Source organism: Lissotriton helveticus, chromosome 3_1, assembly GCF_964261635.1.
Source record: "Lissotriton helveticus chromosome 3_1, aLisHel1.1, whole genome shotgun sequence".
Lineage (NCBI taxonomy): Eukaryota > Metazoa > Chordata > Amphibia > Caudata > Salamandridae > Lissotriton > Lissotriton helveticus.
Window position 1 is genome coordinate 2,106,783,737 of NC_136061.1, and position 20,731 is coordinate 2,106,804,467.

Below are 20,731 nucleotides of genomic sequence, written 5' to 3' on the forward strand. Positions count from 1 at the left end.
ACGATGTTGTAGCTCATGATGGGGGCCGCCCTAGAACACTGCCCTGCGCCATGAACATCGTTGTATCCGGCAGCACTCGGGAAAGAACTACATTTCCCATGAGGCGCCAGGGCTGGGGCGCGTCTGACATCAGCACGCTTCTGCTCATTACTGCATCCGGAGCACAGCACGGGTGCCGTTGATTCTGTGACTGCCGTTTTCAAGAGAGGACTGGTAGGGGTGCATTAGCACCACCCTTCTCGTATTTTGTTGTCCCTGCACTTGCCTCCTGTATTTGCACCCCGTTACAATGGAGGATTATTCGCTTTGTTATTCTTTATCGCACACAGTCACGTTGGTTGAACCTGCCTTGGTCCTTGCGGGACTGCTGGTGCGATCTCTGGCGACCGGCGGCCTCCCCCTCTTACTTGCTGGTTGGCTGACAGCTGTAGTTCCTATTGCGGCGCAGTCCCGTAGGACGAACCTTCCTTCGGTTCTTCCGGGACTGCGTGCACGAGGAACAGTGAGTCACTGATGTTACATCTTTCTAAGTGGATACCGCTTTGTTGGTAAAAGCGGCAATTCAGCCTTCTAAAGTATAACAGGGTTGGCCCGGATTTTCCTTGAATCACAGCCCTGTTGGATGAACCTATAGTCTCGGTTCTTGCGGGGCTGTTCTTGCTTGTTACCTAATGGCATAACGTACAGTATTCACTTCCTGATCGGTAATGGAGTCAATTGCCGAGGAGTAATACGTGGTACTGTTAACTTTGCCTTATGGAATTGCAAATCGACTGTTTTAAGAACACGCCTTATTTCCTTACCTTGTTTGGATACTTCCATGGTGAGATTAACCTGGGAGATCTGGGTAGTGTTACTTAACTACTGCTGGGATTATAACTTTCCTTGTTTCCTTATATCACACAGCAGGGGCTTGTTGAGCTTTCGCCTGGCCAGCTCCAGGCACCCCAACCTGTTGAAAAGAACACTGATAGCCCAATGGGTATGTTTGGAAACATGTCGTGAATTAAGTGTTTATTGAGCTATATGTATTGGTATTGATATATCCAGTTACACTCATAGGTTACTGGTGGCTGCTCTCCTATGGACTTCTGATTGCCAGGCATCGCTGCGTTATTTTCCTTTACAGGTATATCAGCCTCATATTGAAATGTTAGATACCTTATGATACAGTGTAGAGCGTACCTTGTCTCTATATGTAGTGGGGTATGTTTTTTGTCTCATAGTGCCTTGTTCTCATTACAGGTCTCCCTCCCTGCTGTCCTCATCCTTCCCTTTCCTCGCCTGATCACTCCACAGTGTCTGTTGTTCTACTCAGACCTTGGGGCTGTCGGGAGGTGGAACCCATTTAAGCATCGTACGATTCTGAGGATTCAAGGACCTTACAGACGAAACCCGACACCAAAAGTCATCTATGCACCCGGCTTCGCTGGGTGAGGTAACAGGAGTACTCCGGTGCTCCCCTGGGTCTTGACTCTCGAAGTGTCCTAGTTCAAAAAGGTTCCATCGTAGTTCATCTAGAAGTACCCTTAAACTGTAACTTTGTAACTTGTTCGTTCTCCATAGAAAGTCAATGGTAACCCACGGCTGTGTTTAGACACCGCACACGTCTCCCGTGGGCCACCTACATCATAACCTTTGGTGGTTCTAGGCAGCCCCAGCGATTCCACAGGCCATAGGCCTGCTTTCTAACTCTCACGTGGTTCTTATACCACTATTTTAGTGTATGGTTTGTGAGGCCCCCAGGGCTTAACGTATACTGTGCAACTTATTGTATGCTAATTAAGTTCCTTGTATTCTACTTTTACCTCTGACCTCATAAAGAGTGCAGAGGGGTTGTGTTTAGAATAAATACATATATATTTGATATATATCTTGTGTGGTGTGCTTTAATTTGATCATTCAAGAGATTATAATTGGTAAAACAATTTGCTTAACTCGCCTCAAAGTCTTAGCCTGAAGGCTGCTCTCCACAGCTACCACAAGGATAGCTTTCTATAAGGTTGACTTTATAACCTTATGTGAACGTGGTGTGGGGAGGATCACCTAACCACCAAAATGCGCGCACAATGTAACATGAAACACGCTGGTTTCTTCATCAGGTTGAATTTTATTCAATTCGACAATTTTTAATCCATTCCAGGTTCTTGATTGAGTTTAAATTCAATGTTATTTGCAAACATAATCTTCAACTTATGGTGCAATTATCAAGGTTGTTCACATTTTTAGCAAAACCCAATGCATTTCGGGTCAACAACGAATGACCCTTCATCAGGGGTCTGTAAAGGAATGAGACAGGACCTGATCAGATACTCCACTGAATAATACAAGTCAACACAATCAAATATATATTACTGTACACAAACTCCCTACATCATTATAAAGTGCACACAAAGTGAAATCATAAATGGGTCATTTAATTAAACGGTAGGTGAATCACGTGATCTAAACATGAGGGAATGACATAACGTGCAAAACCTAATTCGTTCACTATAACACAAACGAAGTTCAGAAATTTATGAGCAATCACTCTAGTGTGCTCGGGTAGACTCGCTAACATAATGGTGACGCGCTCAATGTTAAAGGATCAAGGAATCCAATGCGCTGGTTGCGATAGCTTACCGGGGACTGAAGGCAGAGTCTCCACTCTTTTCGTGAACAACCGCTATACGGAAGTGAGGTTTACGCGCGAAATACAAATAAAAAAACAGACTGGGTCGGTCACATGATCGGGATCACAACCAAAAGGGGCGCACTAAATGAAAGAAGTCAATGTCATGTGATACGGGTGTAGCGGCTTCAACAGGACATGTGCAGCAATTCGTGAATAATAAAGCTATATATTGCACAACAAAACGATAATGCATAGTTTTGAGAAATAACAGTGATGATACAGCAAAACATAAACAAAATATGTCACATTTGTGAAAAACTACAGTTCATGAGACACATGAGTTATGAGTAAGTTATCACTTCTAGTAAGGAATGCAGAATAAGTCTATAGTCAATGTGGGTTGCTCTTGACATGATTATTATAAAAAGCACGAATATTCTATCTGATCATTCAACCCCATGGGCTGGGTGGAATTCAATTTTTTTATCCAAAAATATTCAGCCCTTAGTCTTTGTTTAACGGGATCCTTGTCTTGGTATTGCGGAATTGTCTCCAACACCATGAAACGTAATTGCGAGATTTGGTGTCTTGCTTCAATCCAGTGGCTGGCAACTGTGGATTTCATATTTGCGAGTCTTATGTTGCTCTTATGTTCTGTTATACGTACTTTCAATTTCCGTTCAGTTTGGCCCACGTATGTTTTACCACATGGGCATTTGATCAAATAAATGCAATTCATGGTGTCACAAGTACTTGTGTGGTGCAGTTCAATTTGATAACCTTTCGTTAGATGTGTAAATTTTTTCCCAGTTATCACATTACTGCAATGAATGCAGTTTTGGCATTTTAACATACCTCGCCAGTTTGTATTCTCTTTGTTTGGTGTATTGAGAATTTCTTGTAACCTGCCAAGCCAGTGGCAAAGCAGGTGGCACTACAAAGGCCCCCCCTTATACCACTACCTGTGGTGGGGGTTCCCTTTGAAAGAGTAGGGATTGACATTGTTGGACCAATGGATTCCCAAACAGCCTCTGGACACAGGTTTATTCTTGTGGTAGGGGATCATGCCACCAGATACACAGAAGCTATACCACTTAGGACCACTACGGCACCTGTTGTGGCAAGAGCCCTCTTGGGAGTTTTCTCAAGAGTGGGTTTCCCTAAGGAGGTTGTATCAGACAGAGGGGCAAACTTTATGTCTAGTTACTTGACTGCAATGTGGAAGGAGTGTGGAGTGAACTATAAGTTCACCACACCGTATCACCCACAGTGCAATGGTCTAGTTGAGAGATTCAACAAGACCTTAAAGGGTATGATTAAGGGTCTCCCATAAAGGCTCAGGCGGAGATGGGCTATCCTGCTATCCTGCCTTTTGTTTGCATACATGGAGGTTCCTCATGTATGCATTCCTCAGAAGTTCAAATTGGCTACAGCCCATTTGAACTTCTGTTTGGGCACCCTGTCATAGGCCCATTGTGTCTAGTGAAGGAGGATGGGAGTTACCTCTCACACCCCCTAAACATGACATTGTGGACTATGTACTTGGTCTACGCTCCCGGATGGCTGAGTACATGAAAAAGGCAACCAAAAACCTGGAGGCCAGTCAGGAATTACAGAAAGCCTGGCATGACCAAAAGGCTATGCTGACTGTTTACCAGCCAGGACAGAAAGTGTGGGTGTTGGAGCCTGTGGCCCCAGCAGCTCTCAAAGACAAGTGGAATGGACCCCACACTATTGTGAGCAGAAAGGAGAGGTCACCTATTTGGTAGATCTTGGAACTCCCAGGAACCCCCATCGGGTCCTTCATGTCAACAGACTGAAACCATATGTTGACAGGGCAGACATGGGCTTGCTCATGGCTACTGATGAAGGACGGGAGGAAGAGAGTGACCCTCTCCCAGACCTGCTCTCTCAGAACCCTGATGATGGGTCGGTTGATGGTGTAGCCTTGGCAGGCAGCCTCACTGACCAGCAGCAGAGTAAATGCAGACAAGTTCTGCAGGCATACAGACATATGTTTTCACTGACTCCAAGTCGGACTACCTGGTGCACTCATGAAATGGACACTGGGGACAGTTTGCCTGTTAAAAATAAGATTTACAGGCAACCTGATCATGTCAGGGACTGTATCAGGACAGAAGTCCAGAAGATGTTGGAATTGGGAGTGATTGAGCCCTCAGAGAGCCCTTGAGCCAGTCCAGTAGTCCATGTGCCAAAACCTCACACCCAGGGTGGTAAGAGAGGGATGAGGTTTTGTGTAGACTACAGAGGTCTCAATGCTGTCACTAAGACAGATGCCCATCCAATACCCAGAGCAGATGAGCTCATAGATAAGTTGGCCTCTGCCAAATATCTGAGCATATTTGATCTGACAGCTGGCTACTGGCAAATCAGGTTAGCTGATGAGGCCAAGCCAAAGACAGCCTTTGCAACCCCTAGTGGGCATTATCAGTTTGTGGCGATGCCCTTTGGTCTGAAAAATGCACCTGCCACATTTCAAAGGTTGGTGAACAAAGCCCTCTCAGGCCTAGATGACTACTGTGCAGCTTATCTTGATGATATTGCTGTTTTTAGTTCCACCTGGGAAGATCACCTGATCCACCTGAAAAATGTTTTGGAGGCCCTGCAAAAAGCAGTTCTAACTATCAAGGCTTCTAAGTGCCAGATAGGGCATAGTCAGGTTGTGTACCTGGGCCACCTTGTAGGTGGAGGCCAGGTTCAACCATCGCAGAGCAAAATCCAGACCATAATGGACTGGGTTGCTCCAACCACCCAGACTCAGGTCAGAGCTTTCTCGGGCCTGACGGGGTACTATAGGAGATTTGTCAAGGGGTATGGTTCCATTGTGACACCCCTGAATGACTTAACTTCTAAAAGAATGCCTAAAAAAGTTCAGTGGACAGTCAGCGGTCAAAAGGCATTTGATGACCTGAAGCAGGCCATGTGCCCTGCACCAATTCTGCAAAGTCCTAATTACCCCAAAGAATTAATTGTTCAAATGGATACTTCTGAGTTGGGGGTAGAGGCTGTGCTATCACAATTGAATGAAGAAGGTCAGGATCAGACAGTAGCTTTTATTAGCAGAAGGCTGACCCCTAGAGAGAAACGTTGGTCAGCTATTGGGAGGGAGGCCTTAGCTGTGCTTTGGGCCCTGAAGAAGCTGAGGGCATACTTGTTTGTTAGTCACTTCACAGTTCAGACAGACCATAAGCCCCTCTTGTGGCTAAAACAGATGAAGGGTGAAAATCCCAAACTGCTCAGGTGGTCCATTTCCCTACAGGAGATGGACTATACAGTGGTACATAGACCTGGGAGTAACCATGCCAATGCAGATGGACTCTCCAGGTACTTCCACTTAGAACATTAAGACTCAACTGGTCAAGGTAAGGTTAATGTCCCTGCGTTGGGGGGGAGGGTTGTGTAGGAGAGTAGGGTCTGCTTCCTTTGGTTACCCCCACTTTTTGCTGTGATTCACTGTTTTTTCGACTTTAGTATGGCTGTGGTCCTGCTAATCAGGCCCACAGCCTAGCTGTACTCTCTCTAAATTGATACCATGGACTTTAGGTACATACCACATTGGTTACTGGGTCACCCTTGTGAGCCCCTGTATATGGTACCTTAGGTACCCAGGGTATAGGTGCACCCTAGGCCTACCAGGGGCTGCAGCATGTATTGTGCCACCTCTGGTTAGCCTTTCACACTGACACCACAGGTCTGTACTTACAGCCTGGGTAAGGTGGTGTAATCACCCCATACTTAGATATAGTATATCTATATCTACCTTATATATAGACACATAGTAACCTATAAATCACTTCTATGGCAGGCCTTGACAATCCTGGAGGCAGAGTGCTTGGTTTTGTGTGAGAGGATGCCCTAGCATGAGCTGAGCCCCTCTGCAGCTTTCGGAACCATCTCCTTATAGCTGTTCTATGATATAGCGATACCATATACTCTTAAGTGCATTCTGGCGGCGGGGGTAGCATTCCACCCTTCTAGAGGGAGAAGGCATGTAGTTACTGTTAAACCCGGTGTTGGAAATGGGATCCCTGGCTGGCCAGGGCTTTCGCCAAAGTCAGTCAGAGACCACCACACCCAAGTCAGGGCAAGGGAGTTACACGCCAAGATAACCCCTACTCACCCTCTAGGTAACGTGGCGCGAGCAGCAAGGCTAAACTTGGAGGCGATGTAAGTTAAGTATTTGCGCACGCACCCCAGCAACAACACCCAAAGGCCCACCACAAAGGAAACTCCACACGAGGTTATATAAAAAATAGCCTTTGTATTACACCAAAACACATTAGATAAAACACACTTTACAATGTGCCAGAGGCACGGGCAGAATTTACAAGGGATTATTTACAAGACAGGGCCACCTGGACCACTGTCAGGAATCAGCACTTTTAGAAGTAACAATACAATACTTGTAGGCCTAGAACTTAGAACATAGCCTATCAGACAGTACCTTCCGTCCTGGTTGCACGGGATAATGCGAGTGACCTCCTTAGTAAGCTTGAGCGGGCGACCCAGCGAAGCGGCGCGGCTCAGGGGAGAGCGGCGCTGCTCGAGGCTTGGACGGGCTGCCGGCACGGTACAAGCGTTTCTCTGGGGCGACCAATGTGTGCGGCTCAGAAGAGGAGGGGGAGGCAGGATGCGGGCGACCCAGCGAAGCGGCGCGGCTCAGGGGAGAGCGGCGCTGCTCGAGGCTTGGACGGGCTGCCGTGCACGAGCTGCCGAGGGAACGAGCGAGGCACACTTCAGCGAGGCCCCAGGGGCCCAGGGAGATCAGACAAGTCCCAGCAATTTGGCAGGGAAGGCACCATAGAGTCCACTGGTCCTGGGACTCTGGTCAGGGGGCAAGCTTAGTATCAAGCCCTTGGGATCACTTATAACAGAAGATCACTGTAACACAAAATAGGACATAAAGCACAAAACCAGTACCCACTGGTAACTGGTAAGTCCCCCCTACGCAATCCTAACCACCCTAGGAACAGGTCACGCAGGGAACCAGGACCTTACTAGCACCACCTGCACTAGCAAGAACAACCACCTCAGTATCACAATACACATAGGGGCATAGACCTGGGGACAAAACACATGATGCAGAACCTACATTCAGCGGTGTAAGGAACACATGACGCATCGACACACGTTCAGCGGTGTAAGGAACAGGGCACATAATGTATCAACAACACATTCAGAGGTGCAGAACACAGGGTGCGCAAAACATACTACACATTGTACATTTCCTAACACCCAAAAGCAATAGGACATAGATCATAACAGCATCTAAACCTTTAGCGTAGAACTCACAAAGTCCAGGTTGCGCCACTGCGCCAAGACCTAAACGTAGCAGCTGCCCACTACTTGCTGGGCAGCTGAGGGACAGAACAGGGGGCCTAAACGCTGCAGCTGGCACTAAGTGCTGCGCAGCTGGGGGAAGGCCAGGGATGAAGGAGTGCGCCTCACTCCTCAGTTCACAGTACATGTCCCTAGAAAAGAAACCATAGCACCAAAAACGATGTGGGAGCCTCCCAGGCTCTGCACAATTATGCAAATGATGGAGCCTCTCTGGCTCGAGAACAGGAATACACTCAAGAGCCTCTCTAGGCTCGTAGAATAAAATGGCACCCTAAGCCTCTCCGGGCTTGTCACGAATGTGGCCAGGTGGGGCCCCTCTCGGGGGACCCCAGAACAACTGGAGAGCCACTCGGGGCTCGACGAACCATGAGGCCGGGTTGGAGCCTCTCAGGGCTCAAGAGCAGCAAGTGGGCCAATGTGGGAGCCTCGCTGGACTCAACAAATGACTGGCCTCTTAGAGCCTCTCTGGGCTCTTAACACAATTTTGCGGGCATAGTTGGAGTCCCCCCTCGGGGGACTCGACATCACTTGAGGCCTCACGGGCCTCACAACACCAGGGTCTTGCTCTGGAGGGGAGGGGCGGGCACCGGCAACATGCCCCGACGCCCCCTCCCTTACGCACACACTCACCGGGTCTCTGAGGCTCGGTGGCGGCTCTCCTCCTCCACCGGGGCTCCCTCCTGGTCCTGGGAGCCCCTCAACATCCGGCGGCTGCTTCCTGGCGGGCCCGGGGCTCTCCCGAGCTCACGGGAGTCCCGGGCGGCCATCACTCGACTTCTTTCTCCTGCCGGTGGCGGCAGGCGGGACTTCCGGTTGGGGCCGCGCCGGGATTGGCCGGCTGCCCAACCGCTTCCGGGTCGTCAAAGGCAGAGCAGCGGCCCGGCCGTAGAACAGCAGCAAATGCCAGGTGGGCACCGGCTTTCCTTTTTAAATAAGTGGCACGAGGTGGCACTCCAGCGGGGCAATGCCGGGTGGGCACCGGCCTCTAATTAAATAACAAAAAGGCACGTAGGCGGCGTGGGCAGCCGCGCCCAAGTTGGCAAATCCACGGGGCAAATGCCGGGTGGGCACCGGCCACGAACAGAAAGCGCCCCCAGGCGCTAGCCGCAAATAAAGCGCTCCCAGCGCTAGAAGGGTGACCACAGCGCTATGAAAAGCAATTACAGCGCTCCTAGCGCTAGAGGGGAAATAAAAGCGCTTTCCAAGCGCTATGGCAGAGTCAAGCGCTCCCCAGCGCTAGGGGGGCCAACAAAGCGCTCCCAGGTGCTAGGCAGGCACAGAGAGCAACAAAAGTCCTTCAGGGGTCCATCAGCAAGCCAGGGGCTGGGCAGGACCCAGGGGGGTCAAGCCTTCCCCTGGGCCCAAGCAGCAGCACGCCCCTGGCAGATTCAAGCAGCAAACAAGAACATTTTCATGGGGTCATAGCCCCTCTTTTATACACCTTTTCCCTTTGTCTTTAGGTGCAGGGTGGGGGCAGAACCAGTCGCAGCTGGTTCTGGAGCACTCTTGATGGCCCAACCACCCATTCTATTCACTGGCAGGGCTTGGGTCATCAGTCACACCACAGGGGGGCGGAGCCAGCATTGTGTGGGGAAAACCCAGCCCATCCAGGACACAGGTACACTCCTCCCACACATCACTCATGCTAATCTCACACTCACCACCGGGCAGACCCATCCAGACTTCCTGGAGCCTGGCATACCAGCCAGCTCCAGCCAATCACGCCCCAGCACCCTCACTGCACACATACATCAATGTCCAGAAGTAGCACTTCCCTTCTAGACACATACATGCCGCATATACCATCTCGCAGCATTCACTCCCCCGAGTTCACACATACCAAACTTGACCATGCACACCTCACGCATCAGGAACTACCAGGGACACAGACATTCCCCATGCATTCCTATGGGAGGGCAGGCCAATCTCACACACGCACTCAGGGAGAGCACGCACTTCACACTGCGCCACAGTGTCAAAGTGCGCAAAGGCCAGAAATCACTATACTTTCAAGGCAAAAAAGTTCAGGGGTGACCCTGCCAGAAGGCCCAAGTCCAACACAACCCCCTTCCAGCCAAAACGCAGGGGAGACCAATCACCACCGTGATGGACTTCCCTGCTTGGGGCGATAGAACACGGACGCGGGCCCGCACTGCAGGGACACCCTCCGGTTCTACGCCAAGTTAATCCATAAGACAAGCACATCCTTAAAAAACAGGCCCAACTAGGCTACCCCACTGGTACTCCTTAGTTGTCCACGGCTAGGACCAGGCCCTAGGCCACCTAGATACCACTGGTCCTTGTCAATCCACAGAGTGGGGGGTAGTAACCCCTGGCCTACAATAGCCATTCTCCACTCCCTTTCTCAGTGTAGTTCCAAACTACCACTGATCCTTCAACCTAGGGTCCGCACCCTCAGGCTGACCAGAGGTCACGGGCAAGAATGCCCCACCCTACCTCTACTTCTGAAGCACCCTCCAGAACACAACTCTCCCACCAGTTTAGGACCTGACTTCCTCAGCAGCAGTGACCACAGTCAGACCAGCACAAGAACGGTGTAGTAAGGCGTTGCACTTTACGGGTTGACAGATGCGGCGCAGGCGGCGGCTCGCGGACCGCGTCGAGACGGGGACGGCGAGCGGCATAGACTGCGCGGCCGAAGGCAGACGCGGCTCAGTGCGGTGCCTACAGGACACCAGGCTGGTCATGACAGAGTCACAGCTCCCTTAACTGGTTTACCACCTGGGATTCAAATTCACCGGATGCACAGGGGTCAGACTTCCTCTGACCCCCTTCCAGAGTTCTGCACCCTCCCACTGTAGAACAGGGTCCCTCCACTTAAGGTAGGCCCCACCTGCTCTCAGGGTAGTACCACAACACTCAGCCAAGAACCCTAAAGATCCCTGCTAGGCCTGTACCACCCCTTCTGGGAAACACAGGGTCTCTTCACTTAAGATGAGCCCCACCTGTGTTCATAGGGGTACCCCTAGAAGACAAACCGGCCAGGACACTGGCTACAGTCGCCCTGCCGTCCAGGTCAGGCAACACCTGAACCTGGCTCCCTAACCTAGGGACGCTACCCTTTGGTTAGATGCCTGGCGCACCAGGACTTCTACAAGTTGAAAACAAAAATCTAAGACTTTCTCTCCTCCTTCAGCAGCAAGGCAACCACTGCAGGTCAATACCCCATACAGCTTACCTGGTTCCTTCTCTTCAGGCAGGAGTTCCCTCTTGTAACTTCAGGACACTACATACAGTTGCCCTTACGTCCAGATCCGGAAACACCGGCTACTGGCTCCCCAACCGAGGGACGTACCCTTTGGTCAGATGCCTGGCGCACCAGGACTTCCTTGAGGGCGACACAACTAATGTGTCGTGTACAAGTCTGCCTGACACTCAGGACAGAAGTGGCATCACCATGGTCACTCCCTGGCGACACAACCCTTCTGGTTGGCCCCTGACCCACTGGTTCTTCCACTGGGGAACCTATCCCCCTCGCACCCCTCCATCTGGACTTCTGCACCCTCCCAAATGGAGCGGTACGGCCAGACACCAGAACTACTGGAACCCTGGTTACAGAGGTTCCACGTTCTCCAGATACTCTGGAAGATCCTCCTCAAATGACCTATTGGTACAGCCTAGGCCCCCGACCTGATGTTCCCTTCAGAAACAATCCAGGCCCTGACACTGGGTTTCGGGCACCTGGAGACATGCAGTCCCACCCACTCCTTCTCCTCTTGAGACAGGACGTGGGCCCCTACACCGAGACCTAGCTGGGCTACACTGAGCCTCTTCCACCACGCTGGGCTGGAAGACACCTCAGACACTCCTTTTGGAATCACTCCATCCCCTATGCCTCTCTCCTCCCAGAACATTACCAACTCCAAAATTCTGTCTCTCAACAGACCACAGAAATCAACAAGCAGGCTCCACTATCTACAGACGTTCTTGGGAAAAGTTCAACACACAGGACTTAAATATCTGAGCAAAACTAGCATTCAGCAAGCTCCCCATCCAGAGAACTCACAAACACGTCCAGTGCCACACACCATTCATCCACACACACCCCTCCCCAGACTGGTAAGGCAGTTTCTACCACCCCTGACTTCTCAACCTGACCACACTTGACACAGGTACCATTACTCCAGGGCAGGGACGGGGGACACATGCACTGGACACACTTATGCTGCCACCACTGGATCCCACCCTTCTGGTGAATCCAGAAAACACACTGCACTTAGGGGGATGATCTACCCTCCCGAGCTAGGGACACCTAACTCAAAGTGCACAAGAAACACATTTCCACAGAAATGACATTTTTAGCAAACCCCATACAATAATCCCCAAAATGTTTTTATCTAAAATGCAGAGTTTTGTGGTGCAGCCAGCTGCTACTAAGGTACAACGCAAACACAAATCCTTATCCTCACCGCTTGCCACCAATGTTGGAAATGGGATCCCTGGCTGGCCAGGGCTTTCGCCAAAGTCAGTCAGAGACCACCACACCCAAGTCAGGGCAAGGGAGTTACACGCCAAGATAACCCCTACTCACCCTCTAGCTAACGTGGCGCGAGCAGCAAGGCTAAACTTGGAGGCGATGTAAGTTAAGTATTTGCGCACGCACCCCAGCAACAACACCCAAAGGCCCACCACAAAGGAAACTCCACACGAGGTTATATAAAAAATAGCCTTTGTATTACACCAAAACACATTAGATAAAACACACTTTACAATGTGCCAGAGGCACGGGCAGAATTTACAAGGGATTATTTACAAGACAGGGCCACCTGGACCACTGTCAGGAATCAGCACTTTTAGAAGTAACAATACAATACTTGTAGGCCTAGAACTTAGAACATAGCCTATCAGACAGTACCTTCCGTCCTGGTTGCACGGGATAATGCGAGTGACCTCCTTAGTAAGCTTGAGCGGGCGACCCAGCGAAGCGGCGCGGCTCAGGGGAGAGCGGCGCTGCTCGAGGCTTGGACGGGCTGCCGGCACGGTACAAGCGTTTCTCTGGGGCGACCAATGTGTGCGGCTCAGAAGAGGAGGGGGAGGCAGGATGCGGGTGACCCAGCGAAGCGGCGCGGCTCAGGGGAGAGCGGCGCTGCTCGAGGCTTGGACGGGCTGCCGTGCACGAGCTGCCGAGGGAACGAGCGAGGCACACTTCAGCGAGGCCCCAGGGGCCCAGGGAGATCAGACAAGTCCCAGCAATTTGGCAGGGAAGGCACCATAGAGTCCACTGGTCCTGGGACTCTGGTCAGGGGGCAAGCTTAGTATCAAGCCCTTGGGATCACTTATAACAGAAGATCACTGTAACACAAAATAGGACATAAAGCACAAAACCAGTACCCACTGGTAACTGGTAAGTCCCCCCTACGCAATCCTAACCACCCTAGGAACAGGTCACGCAGGGAACCAGGACCTTACTAGCACCACCTGCACTAGCAAGAACAACCACCTCAGTATCACAATACACATAGGGGCATAGACCTGGGGACAAAACACATGATGCAGAACCTACATTCAGCGGTGTAAGGAACACATGACGCATCGACACACGTTCAGCGGTGTAAGGAACAGGGCACATAATGTATCAACAACACATTCAGAGGTGCAGAACACAGGGTGCGCAAAACATACTACACATTCTACATTTCCTAACACCCAAAAGCAATAGGACATAGATCATAACAGCATCTAAACCTTTAGCGTAGAACTCACAAAGTCCAGGTTGCGCCACTGCGCCAAGACCTAAACGTAGCAGCTGCCCACTACTTGCTGGGCAGCTGAGGGACAGAACAGGGGGCCTAAACGCTGCAGCTGGCACTAAGTGCTGCGCAGCTGGGGGAAGGCCAGGGATGAAGGAGTGCGCCTCACTCCTCAGTTCACAGTACATGTCCCTAGAAAAGAAACCATAGCACCAAAAACGATGTGGGAGCCTCCCAGGCTCTGCACAATTATGCAAATGATGGAGCCTCTCTGGCTCGAGAACAGGAATACACTCAAGAGCCTCTCTAGGCTCGTAGAATAAAATGGCACCCTAAGCCTCTCCGGGCTTGTCACGAATGTGGCCAGGTGGGGCCCCTCTCGGGGGACCCCAGAACAACTGGAGAGCCACTCGGGGCTCGACGAACCATGAGGCCCGGTTGGAGCCTCTCAGGGCTCAAGAGCAGCAAGTGGGCCAATGTGGGAGCCTCGCTGGACTCAACAAATGACTGGCCTCTTAGAGCCTCTCTGGGCTCTTAACACAATTTTGCGGGCATAGTTGGAGTCCCCCCTCGGGGGACTCGACATCACTTGAGGCCTCACGGGCCTCACAACACCAGGGTCTCGCTCTGGAGGGGAGGGGCGGGCACCGGCAACATGCCCCGACGCCCCCTCCCTTCCGCACACACTCACCGGGTCTCTGATGCTCGGTGGCGGCTCTCCTCCTCCACCGGGGCTCCCTCCTGGTCCTGGGAGCCCCTCAACATCCGGCGGCTGCTTCCTGGCGGGCCCGGGGCTCTCCCGAGCTCACGGGAGTCCCGGGCGGCCATCACTCGACTTCTTTCTCCTGCCGGTGGCGGCAGGCGGGACTTCCGGTTGGGGCCGCGCCGGGATTGGCCGGCTGCCCAACCGCTTCCGGGTCGTCAAAGGTAGAGCGGCGGCCCGGCCGTAGAACAGCAGCAAATGCCGGGTGGGCACCGGCTTTCCTTTTTAAATAAGTGGCACGAGGTGGCACTCCAGCGGGGCAATGCCGGGTGGGCACCGGCCTCTAATTAAATAACAAAAAGGCACGTAGGCGGCGTGGGCAGCCGCGCCCAAGTTGGCAAATCCACGGGGCAAATGCCGGGTGGGCACCGGCCACGAACAGAAAGCGCCCCCAGGCGCTAGCCGCAAATAAAGCGCTCCCAGCGCTAGAAGGGTGACCACAGCGCTATGAAAAGCAATTACAGCGCTCCTAGCGCTAGAGGGGAAATAAAAGCGCTTTCCAAGCGCTATGGCAGAGTCAAGCGCTCCCCAGCGCTAGGGGGGCCAACAAAGCGCTCCCAGGTGCTAGGCAGGCACAGAGAGCAACAAAAGTCCTTCAGGGGTCCATCAGCAAGCCAGGGGCTGGGCAGGACCCAGGGGGGTCAAGCCTTCCCCTGGGCCCAAGCAGCAGCACGCCCCTGGCAGATTCAAGCAGCAAACAAGAACATTTTCATGGGGTCATAGCCCCTCTTTTATACACCTTTTCCCTTTGTCTTTAGGTGCAGGGTGGGGGCAGAACCAGTCGCAGCTGGTTCTGGAGCACTCTTGATGGCCCAACCACCCATTCTATTCACTGGCAGGGCTTGGGTCATCAGTCACACCACAGGGGGGCGGAGCCAGCATTGTGTGGGGAAAACCCAGCCCATCCAGGACACAGGTACACTCCTCCCACACATCACTCATGCTAATCTCACACTCACCACCGGGCAGACCCATCCAGACTTCCTGGAGCCTGGCATGCCAGCCAGCTCCAGCCAATCACGCCCCAGCACCCTCACTGCACACATACATCAATGTCCAGAAGTAGCACTTCCCTTCTAGACACATACATGCCGCATATACCATCTCGCAGCATTCACTCCCCCGAGTTCACACATACCAAACTTGACCATGCACACCTCACGCATCAGGAACTACCAGGGACACAGACATTCCCCATGCATTCCTATGGGAGGGCAGGCCCATGTCACACACGCACTCAGGGAGAGCACGCACTTCACACTGCGCCACAGTGTCAAAGTGCGCAAAGGCCAGAAATCACTATACTTTCAAGGCAAAAAAGTTCAGGGGTGACCCTGCCAGAAGGCCCAAGTCCAACACCCGGTTAAAGTTAAACAGAGTCCCAGCATCACAAAATGGAAGCTGCTGACACAGACACGAGACTGCCCTTCTGCTGCTGGACGAAACTCCGGCAGGGGAGGCCTGGACAATAGGTTTCCTGTCCAGGGAGGTGCTAGCACCTCCCCAGACAGGCTTTAGTGTATTGGGGCAGGGAGGGTTGCATTCAGTGAATGCTTTTCAGACACTGCCTGGGGCACACAATGTGCTCCATGCGTTTCCCAGTTCAAACCGGTTGCTGGGGCACTCAGCCCCAGCTCTGGCACGAAACTGGACAAAGGGGAAGGGTTTAACCACCCCCTCCCCAAGCCCACCCATAGGAGGGACCTTAGAGTTAGCTCAACCCCTAAACTTACTATAAGAGTAGAACCCCAGTCCCTAGGACTTTAGATTACGCTGGACAAAACTCTGCAACATATATCTTGGACCTTCGACATTCCATATCGACTGGAAGATGGAAGAAATCTCCCTTGTGGTCAAAGAGTGACCCCTCTGTTCAAACAGGCACCAACTGCATCCTTGCCAGTCTGCATTTTTCAAGGCTCCCGCCAGATCCCGAAGAATCTGCGACACAGGACATGGACTTCCAGACATCTCTGACCTGCGCTCCCAGCAAAGCTGAGACCGGTAGAGGACACGAGAGACGTTGGACCGGAACTCCTGGATATCCTGCATTTTGCAACCTGTACCTACTTACCGAGGCATCCCAAAGTTGTGCATTGGGGTGCTTGAAGCCCCATCCCTGAGCACCTTTTGCTCCGAAGCTCAGAGGCCCACAATCCAAGAGTGTCCCATGGGCCCCCTTTGTGCATTTCAGCTCGATGCGCCTTTGCGGTTCCTAGTCCGTTAGCTAGTGAGCCCCCACAAAGTCCAATCTTCACTTTCTTCAGCGTTCCTGGTTGCTATAGGCTTACTCCAACTCCTCTCCAAAGGGGGAGTTCCTCAGACCTTGCTGGTCTGCACCGAAGCCCATCTCAACATCCTGCGTGGATTGCGTTTGCCAAGGCTTGTTGGGTCTAATACGGATACCGATACCGCAGTCAACTAGATCCTTTGTGGAACAGCTCTAATCCAGCTCCTGGTTGTTATCGATGCCTCCTGGTCCTCGTGGCTAAAGAGACAAGCTTCACCTTTTAACCTGAAATCACCCGACATCGTCTGGCATCTTCCTATCGCCGTCCTGGTCACTGGCTAGTGACCCAGACTCTGTCTCCTCTGCTTTCAGGTTCTTCACATCTCCGATCCACCCTTGGATCCACCTGGACACTTTTCCTCTGGTTGCCTGCAGCTCTTCTTCGCAGCTCTCCATTGGAATCGACAACGAAACCCAACACCAAAAGGCACCTATGCACCCGGCTTCCCTGGGTGAGGTAACACGAGTACTCCGGTGCTCCCATGGGTCTTGACTCTCAAAGTGTCTTAGTCTAAAAGGGTTCCATCGTAGTTCATCTAGAAGTACCCTTAAACTGTAACTTTGTAACTTGCTCGTTCTCCATAGAAAGTCAATGGAAACCCGCGGCTGTGTTTAGACACTGCACACGTCTCCCGTGGGCCTCCTACATCCTACCCTTTGGTGGTTCTAGGCAGCCCCAGCGATTCCACAGGCCCTAGGTCTGCTTTCTAACTCTCACGTGGTTCTTATACCACTATTTAGTATATGGTTTGTGAGGCCCCTAGGTATAGCATATACTGTGCAACTTATCGTATGCTAATTAAGTACTTTTGTACTTTTACCTCTGACCTCATAAAGAGTGCAAAGGGGTTGTTTTTAGAATACATACATATATATTTGATATATATCTTGTGTGGTGTGCTTTCATTTGATCATTCAAGAGATTATAATTGGTAAAACAACTTGCTTAACTCGCCTCTAAGTCTTAGCCTGAAGGCTGCTCTCCACAGCTACCACTAGATAGCTTCCTATAAGGTTGACTTTATAACCTTCCATCAATGAGGGTCGTGTGGACTGGTGCAAGGTGCCCACTAGAATAGTGGACATCATATACCAGGCCAACTTCTCACACATAACTCCTTTCAGTTGAATCGTAATAGGCACTTTATAGGACAACAACATCTCCATGTTTACTTGATGTTGACAAGGTGTCCAGCTCACCATCAACAATGCAGAAAACTTTCTGTGAAGGTATGATATCCCATTGCTTGAACATGCAATGTGTTACGGTTGCATTTCCATATAAAACATGCTTTTAAAGAGATGATTACAGTGTAAATTTAGTCCATAAACCTGGATTTAGGAGTCTGTATTTTTAACCCTTTTTATTTTTTATATGTGCAAATTGTCCATGTGCAAGTTCCATTAATTTTAATGTGGGTGATGTATGGAAATCTAGCACAGACATTTTGCAAAGAAATGTTTGTTTTTCAACATCATGCAACAGCCATAAAAAAGTTTCCTTTGGGTCAAGACTGGACCTCATATGGACCTCATATATGAGAAATGGATGGGGGTTACAAAGATTTGTTGCAACAATATTAGTGAGCTAGTGCTGTACTATAATATTGAGAACACACGTCAGTACCCCTGAAAATTAGATGCAAATACATTTAGAATTTGACATTGGTGGCTGGCATGTACCAGAGCTGGTGGGGCGGGTCACATAAAAAAATATATACTCTTATCTTCCTGCGTGACCCAACGTCTTCCTTCTTCGTTCTTCTCTGAAGTCAGACTCCTTCACCTCCTACACAGGATCCAGCCAACTTCACTAACCAATCCTAGGGCTGCTTTCACCAGCATGAGAGCTGCGCCCATATTGGAGGGAGTGGCTTCACTCAGCGCTCTGAAGAGCACCGGAGACATGTGCTTTTTCTAACCTAGCTGTCTAAGACATCTAGGTTAGAGAATTTTAAAATGTGCATGCCTGGCTGGCCGTCACAAGACGGCCAGCCAAAGAGACATGCGCATTTTAAACTTTAGGGCACCGCTCCCTCATGCCACTCAGCAGCACTGACCTCACCTTGTCTGACACTCACTACGGGAGGAGTTGGTTGCTGAAAAGCAAAATATTAATAAATACACTTTATAACCACTATGTTTTTCAGCTCTGGCCTGGCGCTTTTCTTAGTGTGCTCCTCCGCTCAATCAATCAATCAATCAATCAGTCGTTTTATAGAGCGTGCTACTCACCCGTGATGGTCTCAAGGCGCTGGGGGGGGGGAGGGTTGCTCCGGGTCAGTCGAAGAGCCAGGTCTTGAGGTCCTTCCTTAACGTGTGGAGGGTTAGGGAGCGTCCGATGTTGACTGGGAGCTCGTTCCAGGATTTGGCTGCTATGTAGGAGAAAGCTCTCTGGCCGGTTCTGTTTCTGCTGATGCAGGGGACCTCTGCCAGGGCAAGGTCAGCGGAGCATGGGTTACTCTTGGATGCGTGGAAACAAACTCGGTCATTGAGGTATTTGGGTCCGATGTTGTTGAGGGATTTGTAGCCGTGGGTGAGGAGTTTGAAAGTGATTCTCTTCTCAATGGCGAGCCAGGGGAGGGTTCAGAGGTGTTGGGTCATATGTTCGTGGCATGGAGTCCCTAGAATGAGCCTGGCTGCGGCGTTCTGGATGGTTTAGAGTTTGCTTATATGAGTTTTGTTGACTCCGGCTTACAGGGCGTTGCCGTAGTCTAGTCTGCTGTTATGAATGCGTGGGTGACAGTCTTTCTGCAGTTGGGTGGGAACCATTTGAAGGTCTTGCGGAGGATGCAGAGGCAGTTGAAGCTGGTGGACGTGGCGGCGTTGATCTGGCGGTTCATGGAAAAAGAGGAGTCTAGGATTATGCTGAGGTACCGAGCGTGGTCTGTAGGGGTGGGTGGGCTCCCGAGGGTGGAGGGCCACCCGGTGTTGTGCAGGCAGAGGTGCAGGGTCCAAGGATGAGGACCTCGGACTTCTCGGAGATGAGCTTTAGGCAGCTGTCCTTCATCCAGGCGGTTACACTTCTCATTCCTTCCTGGAAGCGGAGTCTGGTGATTTTTTTAGGTTCTTGGTGAGGGAGAGGATAAGCTGTGTGTCGTCGGCGTAGGATACAATGCTGAGCCCGTGTTATCTGACGATGGCGACGATGGGGGCCATGTAGATGTTGAAGAGCGTCGGGCTTAGTGAAGATCCCTGAGGTACTCCACAGATGATGTCAGTGGGGTCGGAGAAGAAGGGGGGAGTCTGATTCTCTGTGTTCTGCCAGAGAGGAAGGATTGGATCCAATCGAGGGTGGACCCCTGAATTCCTGCGTTGTGGAGCCTGTCGGCTAGCATGTGATTTGAGACGGTGTCGAAGGTTGTAGAGAGGTCTAGGAGGATGAAGGCTGCGCTGTGTCCCTGGTGAAGCAGCTTGCGGATGTCTTCGGTGGTGGCAAGGAGGGCAGTCTCGGTGCTGTGGTTGCTGCGGAAGCCAAACTTGGATGCGTCTAGGATGGAGTTTTCTTCAATGAAGGTGGTCAGCTGGGCATTCACAAGTCTTTCGGTTACTTTGGCTGTGAAGGGGAGGAGAGAGATGGGCCCGTAGTTCTTCAGGTCAGTTGGGTCGGCTGTTGGTTTCTTGAGGAGGGGTTTAACCTCTGCGGGCTTCCAGTCATCTGGGCAGATGCCAGATAGGAGGGAGGAATTGATTGTTCGTGCTAGTTCGGGTGCGATTACTGCGGCGGCCCTGTAGAAATTGTGAGGGGGAAGGGATCTGTTGGGGCTCTGAGTGCGGCTTCTTCATGGTAGAGGAGATGAGTTTGATGGATGCGGGTGCCCAGGAGAAGAGGATCGGTTTCTCGGCGGTGGTGTGGTGTTGTTTTCAACTGGCTCGCTGAAGTTGTTGTAAAGGGCCTTGATCTGCAGGTAGGAGCTCTGTTTGTCGCAGAGTTCCTGGGCGGGTGTGATGTAAGTGGCTTCGAAGGAGGGTTTTGCGAACTGCTGAGTGAC

The 20,731-nt window shown here is 51.3% G+C and overlaps 1 long non-coding RNA gene across 1 annotated transcript in view; it reads left to right on the plus strand.

The window, feature by feature from the left end:
- The window catches only part of LOC144824151 (uncharacterized), a 257,683-nt gene extending 256,307 nt beyond the window's left edge, over positions 1–1,376 (plus strand). Inside the window, exon 7 of the long non-coding RNA XR_013608911.1 lies at positions 1,246–1,376. This is a non-coding gene — a long non-coding RNA (uncharacterized LOC144824151). The remainder of the gene's footprint in view (positions 1–1,245) is intronic.
- Positions 1,377–20,731: the final 19,355 nt, after the last annotated feature.